General features: G+C 40.4%; 1 protein-coding gene across 4 annotated transcripts in view; it reads right to left on the reverse strand.

Moving 5' to 3' along the window:
* Window positions 1-26714, reverse strand: part of KLF12 (Kruppel like factor 12) — a 187532-nt gene that overhangs the window by 37268 nt on the left and 123550 nt on the right. The window lies entirely within an intron of this gene.

Here is a 26714-nt window from a genome sequence, read left to right on the forward strand (position 1 = left end):
TTCTGCTATTTCCAACAGGCATTGAATGTTTTATTCAGAAAAGGATAAACAAGCTTTGCAACAGTCAGATTTTTGACCCAGCCCTTCCCTAAAACTAGCAACAGGCAAACCTGCATGTTTGCAGGCTTTATGAAATAAATTTTATTTAGCTTCATCCCACAAGAATTATTTAATAAATATCTAGAAACAATGCTGCCTACCAAAAGAAAGAGACTTCATAGTCATATAGTATTGTAGTTAAATTAATAATTTTTCACAGGGGGTTAAATAGCCACCATTTTCAGATTAACACACTGTTTCCTTCGATTTGAAAATGTCTCAGGGACAAGGAAAGGAACTCAGTTTCCATCCACGCAGAAACATCACTCAGTCACCAGCGGGATTTCTTACAGATGCCTTAGAAACACATATTGGACCTCCTTCATTGGCATAATACTCCTTGTCCTATTTAGTGCTAAAGAATATTTCTGTGGCCTTGTTACTGCTTAGTGTGTTTAGTTTGTACACTACCATCACTATCATTTATATTCACACTTGGAAGCACACTCACATTACAAAGGAAACCTTGCAAAGAAATGAAGCAGATCTGCCTTGCTGCTCTCTCTGAAGCTGGGGCATCCCTCCTGACTGCATCTCCTACAACGCTGAGAATCAAGGGATGATAATAATGGGCCAGCTATTCACCTTGCTAATTTATGCATGTTGCTCATTAGTGCTCTGCCAAGCATAGTTTTTAAGTCCCGAAGGTAGGTCAACAGATCTGAGTGGCTAGAAGAGAGTGCTCTGAATCTTAAATGTGCGGTCAGGAGCACCAGTCCAGGACCCAGCGGACCCTTAGTTTGCCACAGGGTTTCCTGCATATATTAGCCAAAAATTGTGCTAATCCAGGATCCAGTTCATTTGTCTCCGGAATTTCTGTTGCTTCCCTGAAAGCACCAGTCTCCCAAATCTTCATTAACAGGATGTTTGGCTTAATAACTTAAATCCACAACAAGACTTTAGTTGTACTTTTTAAATTTCCTTGCTGGAAAAGAAACAAAAAACTGAAAAATCCCCCACACCCACCTGCTTGTTTACTATCTGAGATCTTACAAACAGTATCAGTCACCAAATAAAGCACCAACTAGTACTGCCAATACAGTAATTAAGAACAACCAATGTGCTTACACTCAAGCTTTTACTGGAGAAATCAGAGTCTGTTAAAATCTAGCAAAACTCAACCCTGCACATATGTTGTTTTGTTTTGTTTTGTTAAATGGGATGGAACATACCAGAACTTTAAAGATCAAAAAACCCCCATAATTTCCTAAAACATTTGGAGCCTTTGCATGCAGTAAAAAGGGATAATTATCAAACCATTTTGCTGTCACAATTGTTCATTTGGAAGAGGTACAGAAAAAAAACCAAATCCAAATCCAAAAATCCCAGCGCAACAGAATGATATTGCTGTAACTACAGTAAATAAGAAAATAAGTGTTAGGCAGGTGGAGGGAGACATCAGACAGGTACTCGGAGCAAGGCCAGACGTGACAACCATAACCATTGCAGGTGACTGCCTCAGTAAGACAAGCTAGACACCCCAGAAAGGGGGTCCCACACCCCACGTGCACAGTGGACTTGCCTGCACTATGGGCAGGTGTCCCTGCTGACAACGCCTGGGATGTGAGGGAGGGGACTCAAGGCACCTTGCGACACACACCCAGAGGCGAAGAAACTGATTTCAGGGGGGAAGAGAGAGAGCAGGGCTCTTCCCTCCCACTGCAGTTCTAATTTCTTTGCCCCTGTTAAATACTTTTATCCCATACGGGAGGGATGGAGGGAGGAGGAGGAGGACTGTCATCGCAGACTGAAACTGAGTTTGACACAAGATCACAACTTGGACACACAAAACCCAAGCTGATGTATCTCTATCCATTTTTTTCAGAAATATTGCTGTAGGGAAGCCACTCACTTCAATTATACCCCTGAATCCTCTATAGAAACTCCCATTTCCAAGTCCACCTCTTCCTCCTCTGCCAGGATAACTGGAGGTCTGTTCTGAGTTTCACATAAGCTGTAACAGCAGCCACAAAATCCATTTCTATTTAAGTCTCACACTTGGCCACTTAAATGCAACTCAGCTTGTTACACAAATGAAAGTAGAGAAGTCTTGAATACTGATATAATGGATTTTTTAATAGTAAAAATGTTAATTAAATGTGATGTAGAAGCATCTTGTGGCATGATGAAGTCCCTCTCCTGCCATACAGGAGGTAGGCGGAGGATGTGGACAGGGATACCCCCCTCCACTGCTCACTCTGCAGCAGGCACAGAATAAAGCTGTAGCACTTCTGCCATTCGTTTGAGATATCATTAAAAGGCTGTGTTTGCTGGCCAGTTATTTCTTGCTCTTGTCATGGTCTTTCCTACAAAAATGAGATGTCAGAATTTCAATGTGTTTTGTGTTCAGTAAATTATAGTCGTTTTTAAAACATCTTTAACCTTTTCAATGACTGGTGGCCTGGCAGGCAGACCTCTTGCATCTATTCATACTAATCTCTTCTGGAAAAGGCAAGGCAGGCAGGGAGATGGTATATAAAATTACAGAATATCAGACAAAGCAGTAGCACATACTGCACTGCTCTCTATTTAATACTGGGATGGTAAATCCTACTATCTCATTTCTGTGACCAAAAATTGAGCAACAACAAAAAATGGCCCAGTATTCATCTGTTTTTGTGACAAGCTACTTTCAGTCTCTGGAGTTCAGAGTAGAGATGTGGCTTACACAGATGTGCCATGGGTGAGCTTGTTTTTCTGAAGGGCTGAAGTTTGATTCTACCCATCTGAAAGAATTGGATTTAAAAACCATTTTGAGGGACGACTGTTACGAAGTCTCACACCATTTCAGAGCCTGTCTTACTCAACAATACCATTCTAAAGTATACTCGAATTAAATGCATAGTTTCTCACTAAAGCAATGGGTTACATTCAAACAGTAGTGAAGATTGGGAAAGGAGGATAACATGGCTTGGGGCTCTGGAGTGCTGTAAATGATCACTTGGATATCCTTAGTCCTGTCCCTTATTCTTTTCATGGTTTAGTTCTTGATTTGAAAAGTGTGGGGATACTATCCTTCCTCCTTCTCTCCTTCTTCTTACCCACTACCTTAGGTGCATCATCTTTTTGGGAAGTGGCTAAATCACACGCTTGTATGAACACATGCTTTTTCCAGGCAGAACAGTAAATGTTAGAACTAAATGCAACTAACAAATTCTGAAAGTATATAATATAAAAGATCAAAATGTAATCTCTCCTCATTTCTGACCCTGCTAACAGTCAGTAAATGCTACTTACTGTTTGCAACTATGGTTAGACAGTGTTTCACCCTTGCTGTAGGTGAGCATTTTAAGTGACTATGGTTAGGAAGAAATCCTAACACTATATGGTGATCAGGCCTATGGACCTACTTCATGCTTTTGTCTCACATAACGCATCGCCAGGCAAAATGAAAGCCAAATACTAGTACAGGATTTTTAAAAGATCTCTTAAGAAAATTTTAGATTTTCTTTTTCTAAAGTAATGATTAAAAAAAAAAATAATCACTGAGTAAAACAGGATTGTGATCAGACTATTTCTGCTCTGCTGGCAAACCTGCCAGAAACTGCAGGCTCCCAACTCTGGGACAAGAGAGTCATTATTTACCAAACGCTTTAAGGAAAGCGAAGCCACTACTTCATGTTCTGGCAAACGTCCCTGCAAAAGGTGGTGCTGTGATTTATGTGCCATTGAATGTTGTTGTCAAGACATTCACTGAACTGAAGAAGCACCATTAGAATACGTCAAACACACGTCAAAACCCATCTAAATCAACAGGGGCTGAAAATACATCATGTGCTTGACATACAATAATTGACATGTCATATTATGTTTGACATTTCAAGGACAGTAGTGCCTATTTAAATGGAGACACGGTAATACAAATATTTTTTCACTTGAGCTAATCAAAATCTAGCAGGGCATCTTGGTGAAAAGCTGTTCAGTAAATTTTTGGGGAAGAAAATTCTTTTAAAAGAGTAAAATCTCTAATGGCTCAAATTATGAAATGCAGAAGAGCTAACTTACAAGGAGATAACTCTCCTAACACATCACTATCTCAGGGGAAAATTCTGGTCACACTGGCTGGCCACCTCCTACTGATTTCCAAGAAGTCATAATTTCACCCATCCCTTAACTCCTTTTGGAGAGAGTTCCCAGACTATCAGCATGATAACTGATACAGAAATATGGATTAACATGATGGGAGGCATGCACACAGCATGAGTCACGCTCTTTTTCCCTGCACAGACAAGACAAATTGCAATGTAGCAGAATTTTGAATTACATATGCTTCACCTGACACCTCATCTTCTCTCCTGGAGGCAACTGCATGGGCACATCATCAGTAATAACAAAGGTCCTATAGGACATGCTGACAGGAGAAAGGGGTAGGTAGTATAAACCATCCAAAGAAACAGAAGCCACATAAACTACTCCTTAGAGCAGGACTAGGAGATTCCCCCTAATTTAACACCCAACAAATTGAGAGCCCGCTGTCATACATTCTTTTGGTTCCCACTCATAAGGGATCCTTGGGCTTTTTTTTTCTTCATTTAAATATTCTGAAGTGTTTTTTTCCACCATATGTTGTGATGCAAAGGAAAGGTGCTGGCAGATATTTTTTAAACTGAGGATTAAATAGATTAAATTAATCTGCTTCTGCTGCTTTTACCTAATACTTTCCTGTACAGTTTTAATCAATTCTTTCTTGCTCCATCTTCTCTCCTCTATATTTCTAAGGCATGATAGTACACTCCCCTGAACTGCTGTTTAGCCAAACCATACATATTTTACTCTGCCCTCTTAGCTATCTGCTCCAGAAACCTGCACAGTTTGCTGCTCCTCTCAGGTCTTGTTCAGATTTGTAAATGTACTGAATGCAGCAGCATTCCCTGAAAAAATGCTACACTCTCAGAAAAGAGGCATGACAATAGCATTTGCAGGATGAGACCCATATGCTGTATGTATAATCTAATGATGTTATGCTGTATGGATGCCATATATGAAGAGCCATTGTAAATGAGGGTGGATGGAACTGCCAGCATATAGCATCCAGAAATCTAAAACCTGGGTAGATACTTCCTGTACAGAATATTCTTTCCCTCCACATTGTCTTCCATGTAAAACTCTACTTTGAAGAATGTAATGAATTCATTAAGAACTAAATGCCCAGTCTGTCAGAGAATGTAAGGACACTAATCTACCTTTTTAAACCCAGATCCTGCTCATAAATTCTGAGATGCTTATGCCCAAATAAAGTAAACAGAAATACTGTGTTTGTTTAAAACTCTATTAAACCAGAAGAGGGAAAAGGAGATTGAAGGAGGTAATCATGTTAGACCAGCAAGCAGAGAATTTTAATCCCTCCCCAAAAAGCCTCAAAAAGTTTTTGGTGAATCTTCTTAATTGCAGCAACTACAAAGAAAAATAGTATGAGTAATCTGTCATAAGTCTCATTCTCCTTTCAGAGCTGTGGAGAATTGAGCAAGGTAGAGAGAAAGATACAGTGCCAGGGTTCATTTTAGACCTCAGAATTAAATACAGAGATCAAGTAGTTCAAAGGAGATGAAGGACAAAAGAGTTCACATAATTTGGGAATTTAACAACTTAATAGTTGCATCTAGGCTGCAATAACAAGACAAGAACATACTGGGGGGAAAATGGAAAAAGACAAAACTGCTAACGAATATGAAGTTATTTTCAAGACTTGGAATAGGATAATTCAAAGAACTGAGAACAAAAAAGAAAACTATAAAGCGCTTTCTGACAGCCTTCTTTTTAAAAAGTGGCTGAGCAGATTTATCAAAGTGTGTGAAATGTTTGATCCTAAGCTGAACTTCCATGAAAACAGAATCATATTCCTTTCTGTTCAGAGGTCAGAGAAATGCTGCCAGAGTCAAAGAAAAGGACAAAGAGCACTTTCCAAATTTAAATTAGGGAGTGCTGCATGTATAGACAAGAATGTCTCTATATAAGTAGCTAAAAGGCAGTTCCCAAACACAAAGTGTGTTTACACATTTAATTGACTAAACCCAAAAGATCAAAATCTGAATAGCTGAAAATTAAAACAGTATCAAATGACACAAGTGAAAAGGAGGATAATTGAAGCATCGTCTTTTTTATATAGAATGGAAATATGTAAACTTACTCAAAATGTTTTTGCTAATTAACAGTTCTATTAAGACTCTGGACATAGGATGCACCAGTGATGAGAAGACATAAGGATGCTGTAATGGCAACAGCTATCTATTCTGAAAGCATACCCAGCAGCAAATATTAGGGCACAGTATTTTGAGCTTGTGTATGCCATGCTGAGTCCATCTGGGCTGTGCTCCACCAGATGGTTGTCCTCCTTCTCCTGTCCCCATCTGCAATCCACCCAGGGGAATGAGGCCATTACACCACCCTGCAAACCATACATTAGGGATGGGACATTGTCACAGATTCAAGCCGGGACAGTCTGTTACCCTTTCCCTACTCCTACAGGCATGCAGTGGAATTTCTAATGCCTTCAAGAACTGGACAGGACATGCTGCTCTATGCAGAGGCTGTCCTGTGAGGCAGCCTGGTTTGCAGTCCTAATGAAAACATGAGAGCGGAAGCTTCTGCTTGCCCTAGAGCAGACCAGAGGTATCTGGTCTCATCAACAGTGTTTGCTTGTTCCTGAAAACTCAGCCTTTGGTGGGGGTGCTGCCTTGCTGGGAGAGAGGAGACTGGCCTTGTGCAAAAGAAGTTCTCCTCCCAGAAGGACCCATCGCAGGGTCTTCCCTTGGGACTGTGAAACTGGACAACCAGGAGCAGAGGAAGTACCAAAGGAGGAACAGACAAGTGAGGGCGCCAAATGTAACACAGGACAAAAGGTGTCTGCCACTGTCCCCATTGATGTTATAAGTCTTCAAGTCATCCAGACTAAGGTCACTAATTCTGATTTCTAATTGTCATTAGAAGGAGAAAAAGTATAAAACAAATAAGCGGTTCTTATTGGTGATTTCTAAGTCAAAAGTCACAGCCTTACTCCCATCAATACTGTGCTGAATCTTCTTCGCGCGCCTGCCCTGCTCCCAGTCCTCCCCAGTATGCTACCAGCTGGTCTGAGTGCTAATTTCCCACTACGGTATTACACAAAGGACTGAGAGGCTGGAGCAGGAGAAACACCGTATGGAAAGGCAACAATGGAGATGAGAAAAGCCCTGCAACACCGCAATGGGAATAGCTCCTTTGCATATGCCCTTCTACACACAGGTTTCTTTTCAATCTGTGCTCCCAGGATACTCTGCAAGCCTTTGCAAAGAAGAATGTAATCAACTGGGAAAATATTGGGCAGGATTTTTAAATCAAGCAAAAACAAACAAAGAGATGCTTGTCAGTTAACAGGTCCTAATACAGACCACAATTCAGATAGCATCTTTACATGTACTCTTCTAAATCCAATTTGCTTTCAGTGCAACTACTTGCAGAAATACAGCCAGGAAAAGGCATGGAAGGATTTAAAATTCAGGTCAAGTTTTAACTTGGTCAGAAAGTTAAGGAGAGGCCATGTCACTCCAAAAATGTAATTAATTTTTAAAGTCTAAAACCAAAGTAGGATGCCAGTGACTTGTTCACGTTTGGAAGCTATCTTAAAAAGTTACCTGCTTATGCAATAAAAATGGAGAATTAAAAAAATGAAACATATTTTTATTAAATTAGTAGTTTGTTGTCCTTCTAAATCTTTCCAGGGATTGAAAACCATGAAAAATGAGCAATTTGTTTTCTCTCTTTCTCTCTGGAGAGAAAGCTTACCTTCTAACCAACTTAGCTTCTACACACATACTGTTTCAGGTTGATCTTTATGTTACACAGTTTGTGCTTCAAATTAATATTTTAAAGGAAGCTCAAAACTCCTCCAGAATTTGACTACCAGGTGAAGTTTGGGATTTAACAATATAGTATTATACATTTTTTTAAAAATGAAAGAAGTGAAACTTACATCTTGCTGCTTAATATTACAGCATATCCTAGTGATAATATAGATAATGAATAAAAATTGCATTGTACTAAGTACAACATTGAAGTGAACGTTTTCAGCCTGTTTTCTGTAACCAGCTTGGCTGCAACTTTTTGCTGCCTCTTCTAAACGTGTACTTGTAAATTCCTGTGCTCCTTTTAGCACTATGTCATTTCTCAATTTTTGTATGTGATTTAGAAAATTTTAATCAGAATTAATATACCTAGATTACCTGTACACAGAAAAGCAATTACTAAAAATCCAAAATACTTTTGGAAGTTCTCTTTTTTTCCCAGTGAAATGAAAAGCAAATAAAGCAACTCCATTGCTCTGAAGTGTCGTCTTCTATTACTGTTTTCACGTACACATTAATCAAATGCCATTCCTGAAAATGCAATCAGCTTTAAGTCTTGACTCTAGATGGCAGCAGCCTCCTTTAGTTTTTAGTTTTCTCCTTAGTGTCCTGCTCTTTGTTCCTTAACCCTCCAACTAATTCTATACTTCCTTCTCTTCCCCTAAAATAAAGACTTCAGTGCTCCAAGCTGCACAGTTTGGGCAAGATGACTGGAAGGCATTTTCACTAGAAGAAATCAGGCCATTCCTGCAGTTAAGCTACACGGTTCTTCAAAGAGTACAGAATAATTGAGGCCTGAAGTGGGGAAAAAAGAAAGGAAGATTTTTTTTTTCCCCTCCCCCTTCCCCTATCAGTCACCTGGAGAAATGTTAGAAAAATACTGCTTCTTTTAGTCTAACGACAGCCCCTCAGATAGAAAGGGAGGGGGCAAAGGACAGAGAAAAGAAAGAGACACAAAAGAAACAGAACAAAAAGGTGCCATTTCATAATGACTTTGAAACAGGAAAAAAGTCTACCTAAAGAATACGGCTTTAAAGCAATTTTACAATTCTGTCTCTTTGGGCAGAGTATACCGACACCATGTTGGTGCAGTTTATTAGATGAGTCGAGGCTACTTTATGTATTGTAAAACTTAACACATAAGGAAAGCTATTGCTCAAGCTAAAACACCTTGTCTGAACTCCTTTCCTTTTTCCCTTTTCATGTTTGCATTTAGTTTTGCCACTCAGCCACAAGTCTTGGCAAGTCTCTATTTTTCTATGTATGTCCTTCCCCAACCCTGTTGCTAGTGTCCTCCCCTGTAATGATTATTAGGTAGGGTACCATACCTCCTCCAAGTCTAGAGTTTCTCACATGCTTTTTGATGTGATCACACCTCTGGCATTCATGTGAATCAAAGGGAAATACAGATATATCTTAAACAGAGATTTCTAAAGGTCCATGCATGCATGATTCCTCAACATCTGTAAACTGTTGCAATTAGAGGCTGATTCTGTGAGCCCTGAAGTATGCAAGCAATTTTATTTGGGCAAATAATTCCAGTTCTGGATCAGTCCCCTCTGTGCAGTTTTCCATAAGAAAGTTTTCGAAACCACGCTATTAGACTTTAAATTCACGTTTAGTGTCAGCATTTTGAAGATTCCAATCTACACATGTGATCATGGTCTTATTTCTACTGGGAAGAACACACAGGGACATCAGAGACCACTCAGGAAACTGCCTTTTGGAATAGTTACTGCTGAGGGGTACTTAATGCAGTGCTCTAATGCATCACCATGTTAGTGTTGCATCCTAGGGTTATGTCTGTGCTGTCTTCACAATTCATGGACTTCTTTTTTCTGTACAAAACCCCACACAGTTCCGTCCCCTTCATGCCAGTTTAAGGCCCCAAATATCCAAAGGCTGGTGAAGCTGAAGTAAAAAGCGTGGACCTAGGAGCCTTGCTGTGAGGCATAGGCATGGTCTTGCATGGAATGATAAAGGCTATAAAACCCCACAAAACTCCAGTAGATATCTTCACCCTCACCTTTCTCCAGTTGCAGTCAGAAAACACATTTTTCTATGCGAAGCATAGAAGCAACAGAAACAAGGATTCTGAGAACTAAGGATTTAAGACTGGCAGATGGGCATAAAGTCCCATATGAAACATATAAATACATTAAGAAAAAATAAATCAACTTCTGAATTCATCTCTGACTCACTCTACTGCAAGATCAGACAATTTTAAGAAGTCTGAATACAGACTAGGCCTGTTACTAGACTCTACTTGACGACCATTACTAATTAAATGATCATTAATGACATTTCTCACAGTGTGGTTTTACCATACACCTGAAATGATGTAACCACAGGCATCTAATAAAGGCAGCAGTTTTGCTTTCTTGCTCCTCCATTCCAAGACATAGGCAGCTCTAACCCTATGGAGAAGCAGGCTAGGGAGCTAACATGAGACACTGCCCTCCCCAGCATGATTCACCAGCACTCAGCTGAACTTCGGCACCCACCCAAGAGAAGTGGCCAAAACCCAGGGCTAGGAATAGGGACTACCACCAAGTCAGGTCATTGCTAAAGGACTCAAACACTAAAATCAACAAATTAAGACTTCCACCCACACACACTCCGAAACTTAACTTCCTTGTCACATCACAACTGAAGCACCCCAGACACAAAGTATGTTCCCAAAGACCACACTAACACTATCCCAATGCTTTTTGAGGGGAAAGTCCTGACTACCCAACACTGACATACTTAGTTCTGTGTTGTGTGTGGGAATTAAAAAATTAAATTTGTGGATCTAACCATTAAATCCCACAATTGGATGCAGATGGCTGAACCTGTGTCCACGTGGGACTCCACAGAAGTTAAATACATTCCCTGAAGGTACAAAGGGTTGCTTGCATGAGTGCACTTGCACCACTGGGATCAAGATCTTTACTTTTGTGTCTAACACAATTATGATTCAGAAATGACACGTGAACCACGGCCACTTTATAAACTGTATCTCAAGGGCCCAACACAATTTATGAGAGTGTCAGAAGTCACCAGTAGTCTCACCCTTAGGACTACAGTAATGAACAATTCATTTTTGTGCTACTAGAGGGAGCAAAAAGAAAGCACACAAAGCAGTAAAGCTTCCTCTTCCCTTTCTTCTCAATTATTATCAGGTTTATCTATAATTCATAGGTTTTACTATGAGAATCAACATAAAATCTGAACAGAGTTCAGATTTATGAATTTATTCTCTCAATACCCAAGTGAGGCTGATGGACAATGTTACTACCATTTTTTAGACAAAGGAATGACACACAGAGTAATTAATGGCACATTTTCTCCTTTTTTTATGATAGGTATTATCTAGAATAGAAAATACGGGTGATTGGGGCATCCTTAAAAATCAGGGCATAAGAAATCTAAGATAATAGGTGTGACATATGGCAGATACGGAATCCTGAGTCATGCTCCTGTATTGCTACAAATGCAGAAGTGTACAAGATTCCAGATAGTTCATCCCTCAAACTCCACTTTCACGGCTTTCACTAGGTGCTTGTTTTATGGCATTTAGGATTAGAACTCACATGCTAATTTTCAAAGAAGGACTTTTTCTCCAAGATGGTCCTCTTCAAAACTCTTTCTCTTTCTCTAGCTTAGTTAAGTGGTTTGCTAACTCCTTTCATAGCCAAAGGGAAGACAGAGATAGGGAGAAACTGACAATTTTTGGGCTAATTCACCACATGTATCTTAGACATATATGTTTTAAAGTGGGATGGAGATGTCTACCTCTCTCCATTAAATGCAGCATGAACTCTACCTATCTATTTTAGTGGTGAAAAGAGTCATACCAAGAGAAATACTGAGTATTTATCCACGGCAGTATCTTTAGCTGTTACACTGAAGGCAACAGGTGACATGGAGAAATCGAGGCAACTATTTCCACACAGCTGATAAAAAAGGTGGTGGTTTGAAAAATGTATTTAAGAGTAGAGAAAAAGGAAAGAGAAAAAAAGACTCATTTATTTTACCAGTTGTCTCATTGCCCAACAAATTGCTTAGCCATTTGTCTACTCATATTTGCCATACATGTATATTTATGAAAAAGCAGTCTGAGCGAGGGACCACAGACTGTGTCTGGAGGCTACACAGGGCATGCTGATACACTCTTGACTTTAATGTATCAGACTTGTAATGAGGGACTAATTTGGTTCTAAGCACTAGCTTGGCAGAAACAAAATACTTATAGACTATTAATAGAGAAACTTTTCACAGAAGCTGTGACCTTTATGACTTAGCATGGTTTACAGCCCTACCTCTGTTACAATTAAGCAGATCTTTGCTGCAAAGCAACACGTTTGTGCCTTTTTCTTCCAATTACAAAGGAAGGGACTGCTAGCATAGAGCACTCTTTACTACACATGCTAATGCAAATCTCTTCTGCAGTACAGAGGTGTACTGAAACATGGTAGGGGAAAAACACAGGGTTTATGGTGCTCTGAACAATAACATCCCCTAACGTCTCATAAAAATCTGTCCTCAGTATCGACAGCCCCTCTAGTCAAAACTTTATGGAGGTCTGAAGACAGTGAGCTCTATGCTGTGATAACAAAACTAATTAATAGGAGAAAATATTATCACTCACAATGTTTCAGTAGAATAAGGAGTGGGGGAAGAAGTATATTGAAGTAGTTACTTCCCTCCCTTCAGAGCCAGACATATGTAATAGAGGAGTATAATTAAACATTTAAAAACAGTATTGCAAATGCCTGATGGAAAACAGTTATGAAACACATCAAAGAGGATAGTCCATTTACTATTTCAGCTTTATTTGACAAGCCATGTGTCAACAAGAATACTGGTTGTTAAGGTCACTGAGACTAGAAGAATCAGGGAAATAACTGCATCAAGATCATTTTTAACACAAGTGGTTAAAGTCTAAAACTCGGGAAAATATATAACGTGAAACATACATCTGCATTTTTAGGCACATTAAATCAACTTAAAAAAAATGTAAAAGATACTTATTTATCTAACTCCATCTGCTCATTGCTGTAATTCACAGCAGCACACACAACATTAGCAAAAGGACATATAGTCTAAAAGCGCAGGTGCATGGGATTAAAAAAAAAAAACAAAAAAGACACAAAACAATGTAAAAAGGCAACAAATTAGCTCCAGAAATACAAGCTAGAGAGAGAAATTTGGAAATAATTAGAACAATTGGTACAGTAATCCTATTTCTTCTTGGCACTGCAGAAATGAGGAGCTCTACAGGGATATGCCAATAGTTCAAGCAGCAGAACAGCAACAAGCATCATTTTGTCATACTTAAAAAACAGAGGGTTGAACAAGCTACTGACTCATTAGAAGAGAATGGTAAGAGCAGCTAAATGACTGGTATTTCAGCAGTTTTATGATTTGCAACTATTTGTGCCATGAGAAATGATTTGTAGTGATGTTCTGAATGTAAAGAGTGATAGAATAGTTCATGGGAAGCATGTTTCTTTAATTTATCCTATTCTTCATAACAGATTAAAATGATTGCAGATCTAAGAATAATTTGGTCTCAAGAAGAGAGCACAGAGTCAAAACTCTCTCCATGAAAATTATTTCAGCCACATCTTTGACAGCTGGCCTGAAACCATGTTACCCTGGGAATGCCAAATTTGTAAGATAACTGAGGGGAGATAGTAGAGCTCTGCACAGCCAAGAATGTAACGATAGGAAGTGACTATTCACTACTTTTTCTAAGAACTGGAGGCTTAAACTGAACAGGGGGAAACACTTTTTTGTTTTCATGTGACACATGCTTGGAACTCATTGTCACTGCATGGTGCAGAGGCCAAGAGAATAAATGGGCTCAAAGGAGGGTGAGACAAGTTCACAAAGGGCAAGGCCATATATGGATATTAAGGTCAAGAAAGAGCCTCAGAGGCAGAAGATGCAAAAACTACTGAGTTTTTTAAGCTGTAAAGTAGAAGATGGATAGAAGGAGGGGATGTAGGTATTCCAAACGAATAATCCCTCTATACCAACCTTGGGTTTCTGCTCTTTTGGTAAACACTAGCAGGTTAATGGGTCCGCTTGGACCAACTTAGGAAGAAGGATTTTAGACTTTGGTCAGTTGTTTCTACATGCACACTAGTGAAACATGCCCTTTTGAAACCAAATGCCAGCTTCAGTGAAGGACTCCCATGTCAGAGGAGTGGGTAGGCTAGCTCTTATGCCATGAGGACAAGGATGATGTCCAAACTCCACATTGCTTGGGGTATTTACAAATATATGGCATGTGCAACAAAAGACAGCTTTAAAAACAGCAGTCCCAAGCAATCATGCTCATCCAAAAGGAAAACAATTTGCAATATTCAGGATATCCTTCAGTCCAACAAGGCAGGGCTCTTCTCTGTCCATTGTTTTGTTCAGGTTGAATCCAGATGACGAGCACAGTACCATTTCCTATTCAAGAGTATTTTATAGTCCCATAAGGACATGCCATCTTCTCAGTATCATCTAGCCCAGGAAGCAGGTGTAGAGAGTATAAAGAAATATCTAAGGACACAGGAAGGCGGTGAGTGGGTTTATCGGTCTCGGTGTGAGAGGCTGCAGAAAGGGTGAGGAGCCATTGCAAAGGCAAATGGGAAAGGGACAACAGCAAAAAAGAATAGGACATGTAGGCTGCTGAGGTGACTGAAGCATACTGGAAAGCAGGAATGAGCAGCCTGAAAGGTTGAGAAGTGGTGGAGATTTCAACAGCTAGCTCAACCAAACAAGTCTCCTTGATCTCACTGTTAAGACAATTTTCTCTAAAAACATCCCTCCTCTAAGAGTAGGATATCTTAGCAACTTTTGCTCATCAGGTCTGGTCGTAGAAGTTACAATACCATGGAAACCACTTCAATTTTCTCCACTGACATCACTGTAGTGCTTAGTGCTTGCATCAAGATCATACACAACAGTATTTAATGATATTACCATGACACAGTGATGAGAGGATGGATGGGAAAGGGGAACCTAAAAAAAAAAACCAAAAACCCACCACCAAAAAAACCCTCCACAAAATTGCCTGATGAGTCATTTTTGTGAAATGAAAAGTAATTTACACAGCAGTTTTACAGAAAAGAGAATTATGCAGTTAATCGGCACTGCTGGATAATTACACTGTACATGAGGCCTCGCTTTTAAGGGAAAAATATAAGCTAATAAAGAGAGTCAGACGATCAGTAATGGCAGGGCTTTTGGGAGATACTGGAGACACAAAGCTAAATAATTTAAAGCTATGGAGCATAATGACTGTGAAACTGAATTATTTTAAGTTTACATTAATTCTTCACCCAATTACATATCTAACATTAAGTCCAAAAGCCACAGAATTCCCCTCGGCTGCAAACAACCACAGTGACAACGAGAAAGCTGAGGGGATGTGATCCCGAACATGACCCAACTCTGAATGTGTCCTCCCTACTGCTGTGTACATCCTTAATATTCAGAGGTCTGCGAGAGAATTAAAGCCAGTTTACACTTCTCTCAGGTTATAGCTGGTTCAAGTAAGGTCTCTCCCTAATTCGGTCAACTGCAGTCAATCAATTTTCTTTGTGGTGCCTTTTTGTACCTTGCAAGCACCAGCAGCAGATGGCTCAGCCCGGCTGTCTCACTGCCACATTTGTAATGTAGAAACCAGTAAAAAGTTAAACAACATTGAATTAACAATGAAAATGATGACCAGTGTAATGAGAGCGTTTCATTACCTTTGCGTTGTAAGCAATTTAGCCCTGATTATTATTGACCTTTGGCGATACTGCATCCAAGTAAAATGCGCTATCCTAAAAAAGCACGGGTATACTGGAAGGCAGACATTGTTTCTGAGCGTATTCATAAATAAACCAGACAATTTCCCTTCCTGTGTTAGAGGTTTACCTTACAGCTGAGTTATCAGCATTCAGCAGTCGCCCTAACTTTGTGTTTGCACAACAAACAATACAAGAACCTGACAGTACACCTGAAAAATTATTATTATTCTATGGCACCCAAAAGAGCACTAGGTACTTCACAAAGTAGTTAAAAAGACTAACTATGTGCCGCAGTGAGCTAATACTTGGTGAAATGGTAGAACTACAGAGGTTGGAAAAACAGGAGGAGGTGGTGTAACAAGAGGAAGTATACAGGTTACAGGAATAACATTAAACAGTTACTAATCTGGGGGACATGAGGTTCAGCGCATGCTGCCTATTCTTATTCCACACTGAGTTCAGAGGAATCCCCGTGACTGGACACTTTGTTAGCATGCTTTTCAAATCCACTGTTTTTTTTTCCAAAAGTGCTGTTTGCTCACATGCTAATCTGCATATTTTTTCACTTAGCTTTTGAAGCCTGAAAGCAGATTTCTTTGAAAGTTTTGTCACTTTCAAAGTAAATATGACAATTAAGGATTTACGGTTCAACAAACAGTAGCCACAGATTTTGAAGCGTTCACTGGTTTCACAGTCATGGCACAGTAAAGTCCATGACTTTGGGCTAAGATGCACCAGGCCAAATGCACAGGAGCAGCTCGCTTCCCTACTCACTACATAATGCACCAATGACTCCACATGCTCGCAGCGCAAGTTTCTCTTGCTTACTCTTCGTTTGATTTTTAGGGCTCACTGTTTAGGGATCTGCGCAGCCCACTTGGTGTAGCTGACCTACTCCCACTGAAGTGCTACAATGCCATGTGAGCCTGTTGCTCCCATGCACCTCCGTGTCCCGACAACACTTCCCTCTCCTATGCCAGAGCGATTACAGCATCCTTCATCTGCTGAGCACAGTGGGGCAGGAGGCAGAAGAGAGGAAGGTACATTAAAACAAAAAACCAAAACAAAACAGGAAAAATTACAGCGCTCGTTACCAAATCTATCTACCAGTACAAAAACAATCGTCACACAGTTCCCTGCTCTTTGGGCAACCGCATACCATCCAGAACAAAGCATGCTGTTGGCGCCTCCGGACTATTAATAATAGTAAGGTATGTGCTGCAGCAGGAGGGAGAACTGCGAGGGGTGGTGCTCCACAGGGCTGGCATAAGGAATGGATCTGCTCCAGGCTGTCTGCCAAATGCACTGGAAAACTTGACTTTCTGGGGGCCACTGAAGGATGCTCTTCTCCTGCCTGCAGTACTTTAAGGAGGGCTTTTGCCCTGACCAGGCTGCATTGAGCCATATGCAGTGAGCCATATGCAGCAAGTATTCCTGCTTGCTCTCCAGTCTCCCCAACTGGTACTGCTGTCTCCTGATGAAATGGAGTCACTGGGCTCCCTAACCACCCTACTGATAAAAGCTTCCACTTCATCCTGCCATGTCCATGGGGGTTTATAGAGGTCACTGGAGCCAGAGGCAAGCACCCAAGAAAGAAATCATTCCCATGAGCCCCTTAACCCAAGGGGAAGCAAGAAGGACAGCAGAGGCTCCCAGAGAGACTATTCAGGTTTGTCCAGGACCCATGGCAAACACAGGGATTAGAACAGTCTCATATGATACAGAGAGAAGAGAAAAATTCAGAACATTTTCATGAAAATACCTCATTCCCTTCTAATAACCTCATATACCAGAGGTCTTGGAAGGGGGCAAAGGCAGCAAACCAGCACTGAGAAAGGAAGGGGCACAAGGTAAAAAAAATTTGAGATGCTAGTGTCCACTGGTACACCACTCAGCATGGGGAGACACAGCCAAGGGATGTAAATCATGTATTCCTGAACAATCTGCTGCCAGTTCAGATCTTGGATCACCTTTAGGTTTCCACACACATGACTGTACTCCTGAGATGTAATGTGTCCCTGGTAGGGCGCTTCCTCCCCCTTCAGATGGCTGATAAACTGCAGAACAATGCACGGAGAAACGATTGCTGGCTTAGTTAAAAGGATTGCAAACTGCTAGCTGCTAGAAGCATTACTAAATATGTTGATGTTTCATAACCGAGTTTACTCTCCTTGCAGTTTGTGTTTCTGGTTAGCGTATAGCAGGAATGGTCAGGCAAGACGAATGCTTGCTGTTGTGCAGATCTGCTGCAATACCTCATTTTCACCGGCGGAGCTGATCGAGGCTTCCCAGTTCGTTTCTCCCGGCAGCCTACCCTTGCTGCGGAGATGTGCTGTGGCGCATTGAGAGCGAGCCCAGCTCCCTACAGAAGTGCATACAGAAAACGTATACCTTGTCTATATACAACCTTCAGCTTTCAAACCGCTACCACTGATTCCACAGGTAGAAAAAGCAATTTGGCTTCCATGTGAACTGGCTAGAAGAATCTGAGATATTATCTATTTTGCAGAGGATTAAGGCTACCAAGTGTCTATCTTAAAATATCAGCCTGCCTCACAAATACTAACATGCAGTTAGGGTTTCCAGGGACACATTATCTCACATTATGGTATATGCCAAGGGGTTAACCTAAGTCTTGGCAATATGTTTTGAAACTGGTTTTGTTAAGCCACTGTCATCTCCTAAATAGAACTTTGTTTCAATTTAAAAAAAAAAAAAAAAATCCTTTAGGAGGTTCCTCTAAAAAAAAAAAAAAATAGTTCTTTGAGGTGGTCTTGAGGATTCCTGGAAGTTTTTCATGTGTTCTAAAAATTACCCCTGCAAAGCCCTGCACAGCCCTGCCTCCCTGGCGCAGACACCCAGAGTATGCAGAGCCTGCATGGCTCCTGCACTGGCTGCCCCCAGCTCTACAGCTTGAGATGGCCCTTCCTGACCACAGCTACCTCTCTGCCCAAGTAATTTCCACGTGATTTCACAAGCTACTTGTTGGAGAGAAAAGCTTAACTGAACTATCACCTAATTCCAAACTAGTTCCTATACAAATAAAAAAGCCCGTGAGCATAGCACTGAAATATATCGAAATGTTTATTTTCCTGCAACGGTTGACAAAGTGTATGTATAACTTTTCAGCAGCTAATACAATTTTGCCCCTGTTCCTATAAAGGACCAACCATGGTTTCTTTCTAAGACGGAGTGCGCCTCTGTGCTCGCAGAGCCCGATATTCTTCCAGGACTCTTTTATTAACATTTTCCCTATGACGGCTGTTGCAGCTGAGCTGTTCTGCACAGATTTTCTGCTTGGTATGGGGGGCTGGGGAGGGGGGCGTTAATTATACAGAAAGATGGAGCAGGGCCAGGCAGCCCCTCTGGAGCACTGTCTCCTACATGCACAGCCTCCTTCCTGCTGTTTTGCAGCTACAAGGATCACCTGTTGGTCTTGGAGTTCACCCAAGCTGGGGCCTAGCGGAAATGACAGAATCAGCTAGAAACGAGAGCCAGCTCCTATTCCAGCCACCCGAATGAGGGAAATACAAAAACAGATGATGGCAACGTGATCTAGCTGCTGCACGTGGGAGCCAAGAGGGGGCGGGGTAGAAGGGAATGGAGAAAGAAGAGGTATATATTGAAAGAAAACCAAACCAGAAACCTCCCCAAAATCACTAAAAAGAAGCCTTTTTTCCTGTTGTTCTCTTTTGATACTGAGCACAGCAAAAACATTAGGAGAGTTTTGTTCCATACGAACACCTGCCGATAGGGAGAACTAACTACCTTGTTCCTGCTCCTGATGGGGCTGTCAGATGTTTCCACCTCCCACATGAGAGATGTCAAAGGGATATTCAGGTACACAGCAGAAACAATCTGCCTTTTTCAGACCAGCTCCTCTCGGTACTGTGTGGCAACACACAAACTGTTCAAAGATTTGTGTCAGGAATTCTTTTCTCCCAGAACAACAGAGCTCAACAAAACCTCTTCCTTGATGCTTGGGTGAGCTGCAATGTGCAGCAGACAGATTAAGCACCACTCACCTTTCATTTTGTTCTTCTGGGCAGAAAAACAGCTAAGTAATCCAACAGAAAAGGTAACCACCACTAACAGTATTTAAAAGAGAGCAATGCTGCCTTTTAAATGATAAAAATACAAGTTAATTACACACTGCATTTCCAAATGTGCCTAGTTTCATACAAGCTCTTGGAATCCACATTTACTCAAGGCAGTAACCATCCTAACATACACAATTTCTCATCAAATTTCTCTGGACCCTTGAGTTCAATGACACCATAAATGCATACTCTCTGAAATAGTTTAATAGGCTTTAAATGAGCTTTTAAGATTTTTTTTTTAAAGCAGCATTTTTTAGAAACAATAACTATAAAAGAGGGAAAAACCTAATTCTTAAAAGGAAGTTTTTTTCCCCCTCCAAGAGCAATAGAATTGGTCCCCAGAGTTTCCTTCTTCCTGAGAAAACTCTTCATGAATAATCAATGCACAGTCCAGTTCTGCAATAAGCACCAAGCCTTCAAACACACCCAGTATTCAGCAGTCTCTGTGACATTGGCCTTTAAACTGTAACACTTTTTGCCTGGCTCTCCCTAGTTTCCCAAGCTTCCTTTATTTCTGTTCTTTCTAGCAACTAGGTAGGTAAGCAGAAGCAAAATTCAAGCAGCGGGAGCAAGCTGGGGCTAATTTGCACCTTATGAATTATTCAGGCCCTCCTGATTCCTGCACCTGCACCAAGGCAGGAAGCTTGCAAGGAACAGTCATTACTCTTCTCTTGGGTTTGCTCAAGCTCAGTTACTGCTCAGACGCTTTGTTCTGGTAACTAAGGGCTTCAGGTCTTGTATTAAGCAGTGGAAGTGGGGGAAAAAAATAACCTCACATTGTCACCCCCCCCCCCCCCAAACTCAGAATAATCATTCAACCTCTTCTGAGACAAATGAACTGTAGTGTGTATCAGACTGCTGAATTCATCTCACATATGCTAATCCAGATCAGAGCATCAGCAGAGAAAAAACAAATGTGTACACGAGCTGGTCTCATCAGGTATTTACTGAGCTGTATTAGATTGCACATTTAAACTTCTCCCTAGCTCAGTAGGGAGTATTTCATGTGCACCAAGTATTTCACATGCTAACTTGATCATTAAGGCATCCTTCTCCATAGGTACAGCACAAATAAATTATCTCCCTAGCATTCTGGCTAACATCAGGGGTACTAACAGTTTAATACTATTGGAAGAGCCTATATTGTGCTTTCAAAAGGATGGATTTAATGAGCAAATAGGTCTTTTCCATCTTCACCTACTATTACCTTGGTAAACAGAATGTGATACCTAACCGCAGATCCAGATACGACCCATGAATCCAGACAGCCATTAGGAACATTTGCAGAGAGCAGATACAAAACAATTAGCACTGTGAACATTTTAAGTTAACGGTATGTTTTTGAGTTAATATGCTAAGGCAAACAGATCTAAGAGTATTATGCAAATTCAAAGTAGCAAACACCATCTTTACTGTATCTCATGTCCAAGGTTGCATTGAGTATCTCTGGGTCTTGTCCTTTATTAACATGCTGTTACCAACAAGTTCTCCAGTTAAAAGATTGTCTCATTAATCCCAAGCAGCTAAGCATCATGCTTTGATTGATTCAGTAAAACAGATCTGCAGTAACTGATAATGAAACCTCCTTAATCCCTCTTCCAAAATAACAAGTCAAACACAAGTGTTAAGCATTCAGAAAGGTACAGTCAATCCTTATCAAATCTTTGCTATTCTTCTTTCTATGCCTGAAGAAGTTAATTCATTTTCCTTTCAATGCAGAATGCATGATTGGCCCTACACTGTTCTTATCTCATTTCTATCCAATAATAGGTACTCTGGCTCTTTTTTAAGGTATTTTAATCGTGCATGTAAACACGTTTTATTCTTTGATGTTCTTTCATTCAGCATCATTAATCCCCAGCATGAAATCAATAGACTTAAAACATTTAATCACGTCAAAATGCAACATACAAATCCACAAATGACTTCAGCTCATCACACACACTGAACAGCCTGCAAGTTGGAAACTATGCCTTCTTTTTGCCTTGGGAATCAGCAAACTCTAAGCTAGTCTTTCACTGAAGTAAACAGATTCTCTCTCCAAATATCTGTGATTAGGAAAAAAAAAAAAGTTGATAAACAAAACACGAGATTTTGTTTGCTCTGTCATCTCTTTACATCCCTTGTGGTCACACTGGCCTTATGAGAAACACTTGTTTTACCACAACCTTTTGACAGTAAAAAAAGTTTTAAAAAGTTTAAAAACAATTACAGTAACTGGGTTACAGAATGTACTGGAGGTGCAAGGGAAGGGAAAAACATCTTTGCAGTTGTTTATTTTCCTCTTTTAACAGCACGCATTGTTTCTCTGCTTGGAAAGAATACAGAAGGGACAACATAGTTGCCTTTTTTTTTAAAAAAAAAGATAATTTTTTTCTGCCTTACCTATGACTTCCAAAGTCACTGGAATACAAAAAGTGACAATCTCTTCAAAAGGGGTGGAAATTGTGGCTGAGATGTAAAAATTAAGGACAGCCAAACCCATCCTTTCATAGTCAAAAGGGCAGAAACAGGTAAACAGGGAAAAGGAATACTCTAAATAGTGGAATAACAAAATTCTACTACATTAAAAACCAGTGAAAGCTTGCTCATTTCAAAGGAGAAAATATAGTTTGGAAAGTGAAATACATAGAGAAGTCTAGAAACTAGCACACTGAAACCCTGATTTGGGAGGCTGGCACCCATAAGCCTTCCTAGGTCCACGACTGCATTCCCATCCACTGTCCCATGAACAGTCCCACCCATCATGTCCCTAAACTCATGAGGTCCTTCACTGTTAAGCTGGAGCTTCTTCAAGTACCAACCTCAAGGCACATGTTCACACATACTTGTTCTGGCAGGTGCCCATTTTCCACCTCCATGCATGGCAATGTCCTCAACTTTCCCTGTGTCTTGTGAGGAACCCCAAAAGGCAGGCAGTGGTGGCACTGGCAAGGTGCTGTACTGTAGACTTGCAGTCAAGTAATTCACCCAGGGAAGGAGAGACTTTGGTTGTATGTCCTTCTCAGACAGAAGGTTGATTCAATATCTCCATCACTCCAGGAATAATCTGGATATAAGGACTCAAGGCCTTCTGCATGACAATCCATGAAAGCAAGGCTACTCTGCAACCAGGAATGGAAGAACCATGAGGCTAAAAGGTAGGACAAAAAATGGGGATCCTGGCTTCATACTAGAAATCTGGACACTCCCCTCCAAGAGGGGAAGGGTGAAAGCTCTATTTCAGTACCCACGGCTGTTTCTGGCCCGATGGTGCTCCAGGGAATGGAGCCTACAGTCCCAGTCCTGACCACACTCAGGTAGGGTTCAGGCTCTTCTTATGCACTCTCCTTCCCATCCCATGACTTCTGCGCTCCTGCCTATACCATCGCCCATATTCAGTAAGAAGGGAGATGAGAGACAGCACTGCTGCCCAAGTATCTCATCTGATTAGGCCTGTGCCAAGGAGCCCAGTAATTAAAACACCCCTGTGATGCTTGTGCTGAGAACCTAAACCTCATGTCTCCCACTTTGTGTTGTCAAGCTAGTTAACAAAGCTCTCCTACAGAGGTGGGAATACTGCTGTTGCTGCTGCCAGGAATCGTGTCTCCTCCGTTATCACCTGAAAAGGGCTATGCCAACTACCTCTGAGTGAAACATGCTTTTATTTCCTACTGGTTCCCTATATAGTCCATAACATAACATGGCTGTATTCCTATGGAAGCACTTATGCTCCATAGATTGTTGGTGAAGAGGAGTATACACCTAAACTAGATGGGTACAGTCTCCTTTTTCGTTACTCCTGAGACGTGCACTTGTCTACAGTGATTATAACGGGGGATTCAGGTGCTTTTCCTCAGAGGTCAGATCACCCTGCAAACCTTAACCTTAACATACAGTTAGGAGTTTTGTGTCCAAAGCAGGCACAAGTGATATTTGCTCAACATTAAAAAAGTTTTGTGAGCATGTAATAGGGATACCACTGACTCCAGTGTAGCACAACATACTGTTACTGCAGCTGAGGGAATAAAAATTCCATAGCCAGTATGACTAATCTGTACTTTAAGTATCCAGTCTTGGTGACCTCCTGATTTTGAAATTTTTCCCACTGAAAGTAATGTTTATGCACTGAGCTGCATGGAGGAAAAGATGTAGATTAGGGAATTACTTCAAGTGCTTTGGCTATCATAGATGCACTTCTTTTTCACTACCTCATTTATGAAAAAAAAAAAAAAACACCAAAAGAAAACAAAACAAAAAAACAGAGGTAAAACTAAAGTATGTAATGTAGACATTCCGAATCAGGTAAACAGAAGAATCAGGTAAACATAAGATCAAGCGGTTTCTTCTGGCATTGCTCTTAAGTATTACCAGTAATATCCTATTTATTATCATCCTCATTATTCTTTATCCTTTTCCTTTAAAAATTATCCAGATTGTCTCCCCAAATGTGTTTTTTTTTCTGTTTGACAGAGGCTAGATTCACTCATGGTTGAAAGCTATGACATTTTAGACATAAGAAATGCTTTTTTTTTGAAGCCTCTGTGCCTGTGCTCTGTAGCTATGATTTGGTCCCAGAGATGAACTGCAAGTACAGACTCGGGCCTTACATTCCTGCTAACTGAATGGGAATCCTAACAAGTGAAACAGTGTACTCTGCAATGCTTATTTTCTTTTTGAACTAGTGACAAATGAGAACTACTGCTTCGAGTTAGTCTTACAAATGGCAGGAATAAAACAGAACAGTGCAAACATTTGTCTTTGAATAGTGGAGAGTCAAAGCAAACTAAGGTGAAAATGGTGTCCGGCAGGGTAATTCAGATCAGGAAAGTCATCCAACTCCATAGCAGCTTGACCCTAACATAGCCCCAGAGGCAGTGATACAGCTGCCAGCTAGACAGCTAGCCAAGAAGCTAGCAGAGGTGCAAGCCAAGAAGCCAGCCATGAATCCACATGCCAATGCAGGAAAGCTATATTCCAGAAACTGGCATCTGGGTCCTCCAGCTGCCAAACATCTCCCATCTGGCCCAGCCTGTGGAATGAGGTGTTAAAAAGAAGAACAGGGGTAAATTATACAAGAGCAAAAGCAGTATTTTGTGAGACACCAAGGATGAAGAACCATGTTGTGCCCACCAACATCTGCAACTCACAGAGTATTACTTTGCCACCAATGAAATGGTGGATCAGGGCACTTCTGGATCAGGGAAGGCAGTATGGACAAAATGTTCAACATTTTATAGGAAAAGAACAGTTAGACATGTATGGATTGGAGCAACAGACCCAGCCTGTGGCTATCCACAGAGGTCAGCAGTTGCAGAACATTTGTGTGGAATTGGGTTTGAGTAAAACTTACACCTTTTAGTAGATTTCATGAGCCCAATAAAAAAGGGGAAAGGAGCCTACAAAAAACGTTTCTTCAAGACTTTGTGATCCATTCTGTTCCCTGCCACCACAAAGAAAATCAAATATCTAAGAATTCATTTTCATCACTAGAATATCATAATTTTTAGTGTAATTTTATGGAAGAATAACTTTCTTGACATTTAGTGGAAAAAGATAACTTTAGCAATACAAAATTGAAAAAAAAAAAAAACCACAAAACTGGGCAGGAATGAAATTTCATTCAGATGAAATATATACATACATAGCTGTACTTAACTGTAGCAGAATTCACTTCTGACAAGCAGTTACTGTTCCTAAACTGCAATAACACTGTACTCCAAGAGGCTAGACCAGCTGTGAGGAATACTCCTAGAACTGGGAGCAGTTTTAAGTGCACCATAAGAATTCACACTTTCAAATAATACCCTGACTTACAGCATTCATCTCATTGATCTCATTTCCACCTTTCACTCTACAGACAGGTCCACATGGCCTAAACAAGGTTTGACAGATGTGACTTTCTTGAACAACCCGGTCCTTTATTTTAAAAAGACATAGAAGATCGTACATCTCTTTTTCAAGTTTTATTAGCAGCTATTTGCCTCACCAAAACACTACATTTCAGTCTCACCTCACTCCAGTCAGAGCCAACAAACTTTCAGTGGTTTAGAATTGGTACATGAGATGACTTACGCCACCATCATCTACATCTAGCCATGCATGTTGTTCAAGGGCCCTCAGTAGTAGGACCTCATATCCATTGTCATGGAATGCATAAACTCTACATGTAAATTCATGAGCAATTTTTTTAGCAAAATACTGATAACATTAAAAAAAAGCAAAAAATGGACAACATAAGCATCCTCCTTGAAAATGCTTCCTGTAGAATATAAGTTATTACCATTGTTGATTATATAGAATATTATTGCTAATTCTGGTAAAGGAGCCTGCATTCAAAACTGTATCTGAAATATAAATTTATTTTAGAAACACAACATTTTGGGAAACTGGCAGGCTCTTTAATTTCTGAAGTTGCACTGATAACTTCAATCAGGTCGAAGAAAACTCTAAGGATTTTTTTAAAAAATAAACAGATCATCTCAATTTCATACCCAAGGAAACCTTAAAAGCTTTGTATTGGCTTTATCAGAGAAGTCGCTGCTGCTGCTACTTTGAAAATGTTTGACTAATAAGATCCTGCAAATTTTTAATACAAATATACCAGTTGTAATGCAATTAACTACAAATTGGAGATAGGAGCAGATTTGAGGAATGATTTCTGTATTTGACTACTCATTAGCAATTTGAAAGTGTAATTGCTCTTAAACATGGTGCCTTCTTAATTTTATTATAGAGCTTAGCTCTACTTATACATGTGGAGAATTAGATTTATTCTGCAACTGATTTGCTTATACTGAATGTGAACTTGGTTTTCCTTCTGTACTCCACAGATAGAAGGCCCATGAATTACCAAAAGCTGATAAAGCATTGAGTTGATGGGTTTACACCTGTCACACAATGAACACAACTCCAAAGGAATCTCTTTAGGGGACCAC

Source organism: Athene cunicularia, assembly GCF_003259725.1.
Source record: "Athene cunicularia isolate RWA chromosome 1 unlocalized genomic scaffold, athCun1 chr1_part1, whole genome shotgun sequence".
Lineage (NCBI taxonomy): Eukaryota > Metazoa > Chordata > Aves > Strigiformes > Strigidae > Athene > Athene cunicularia.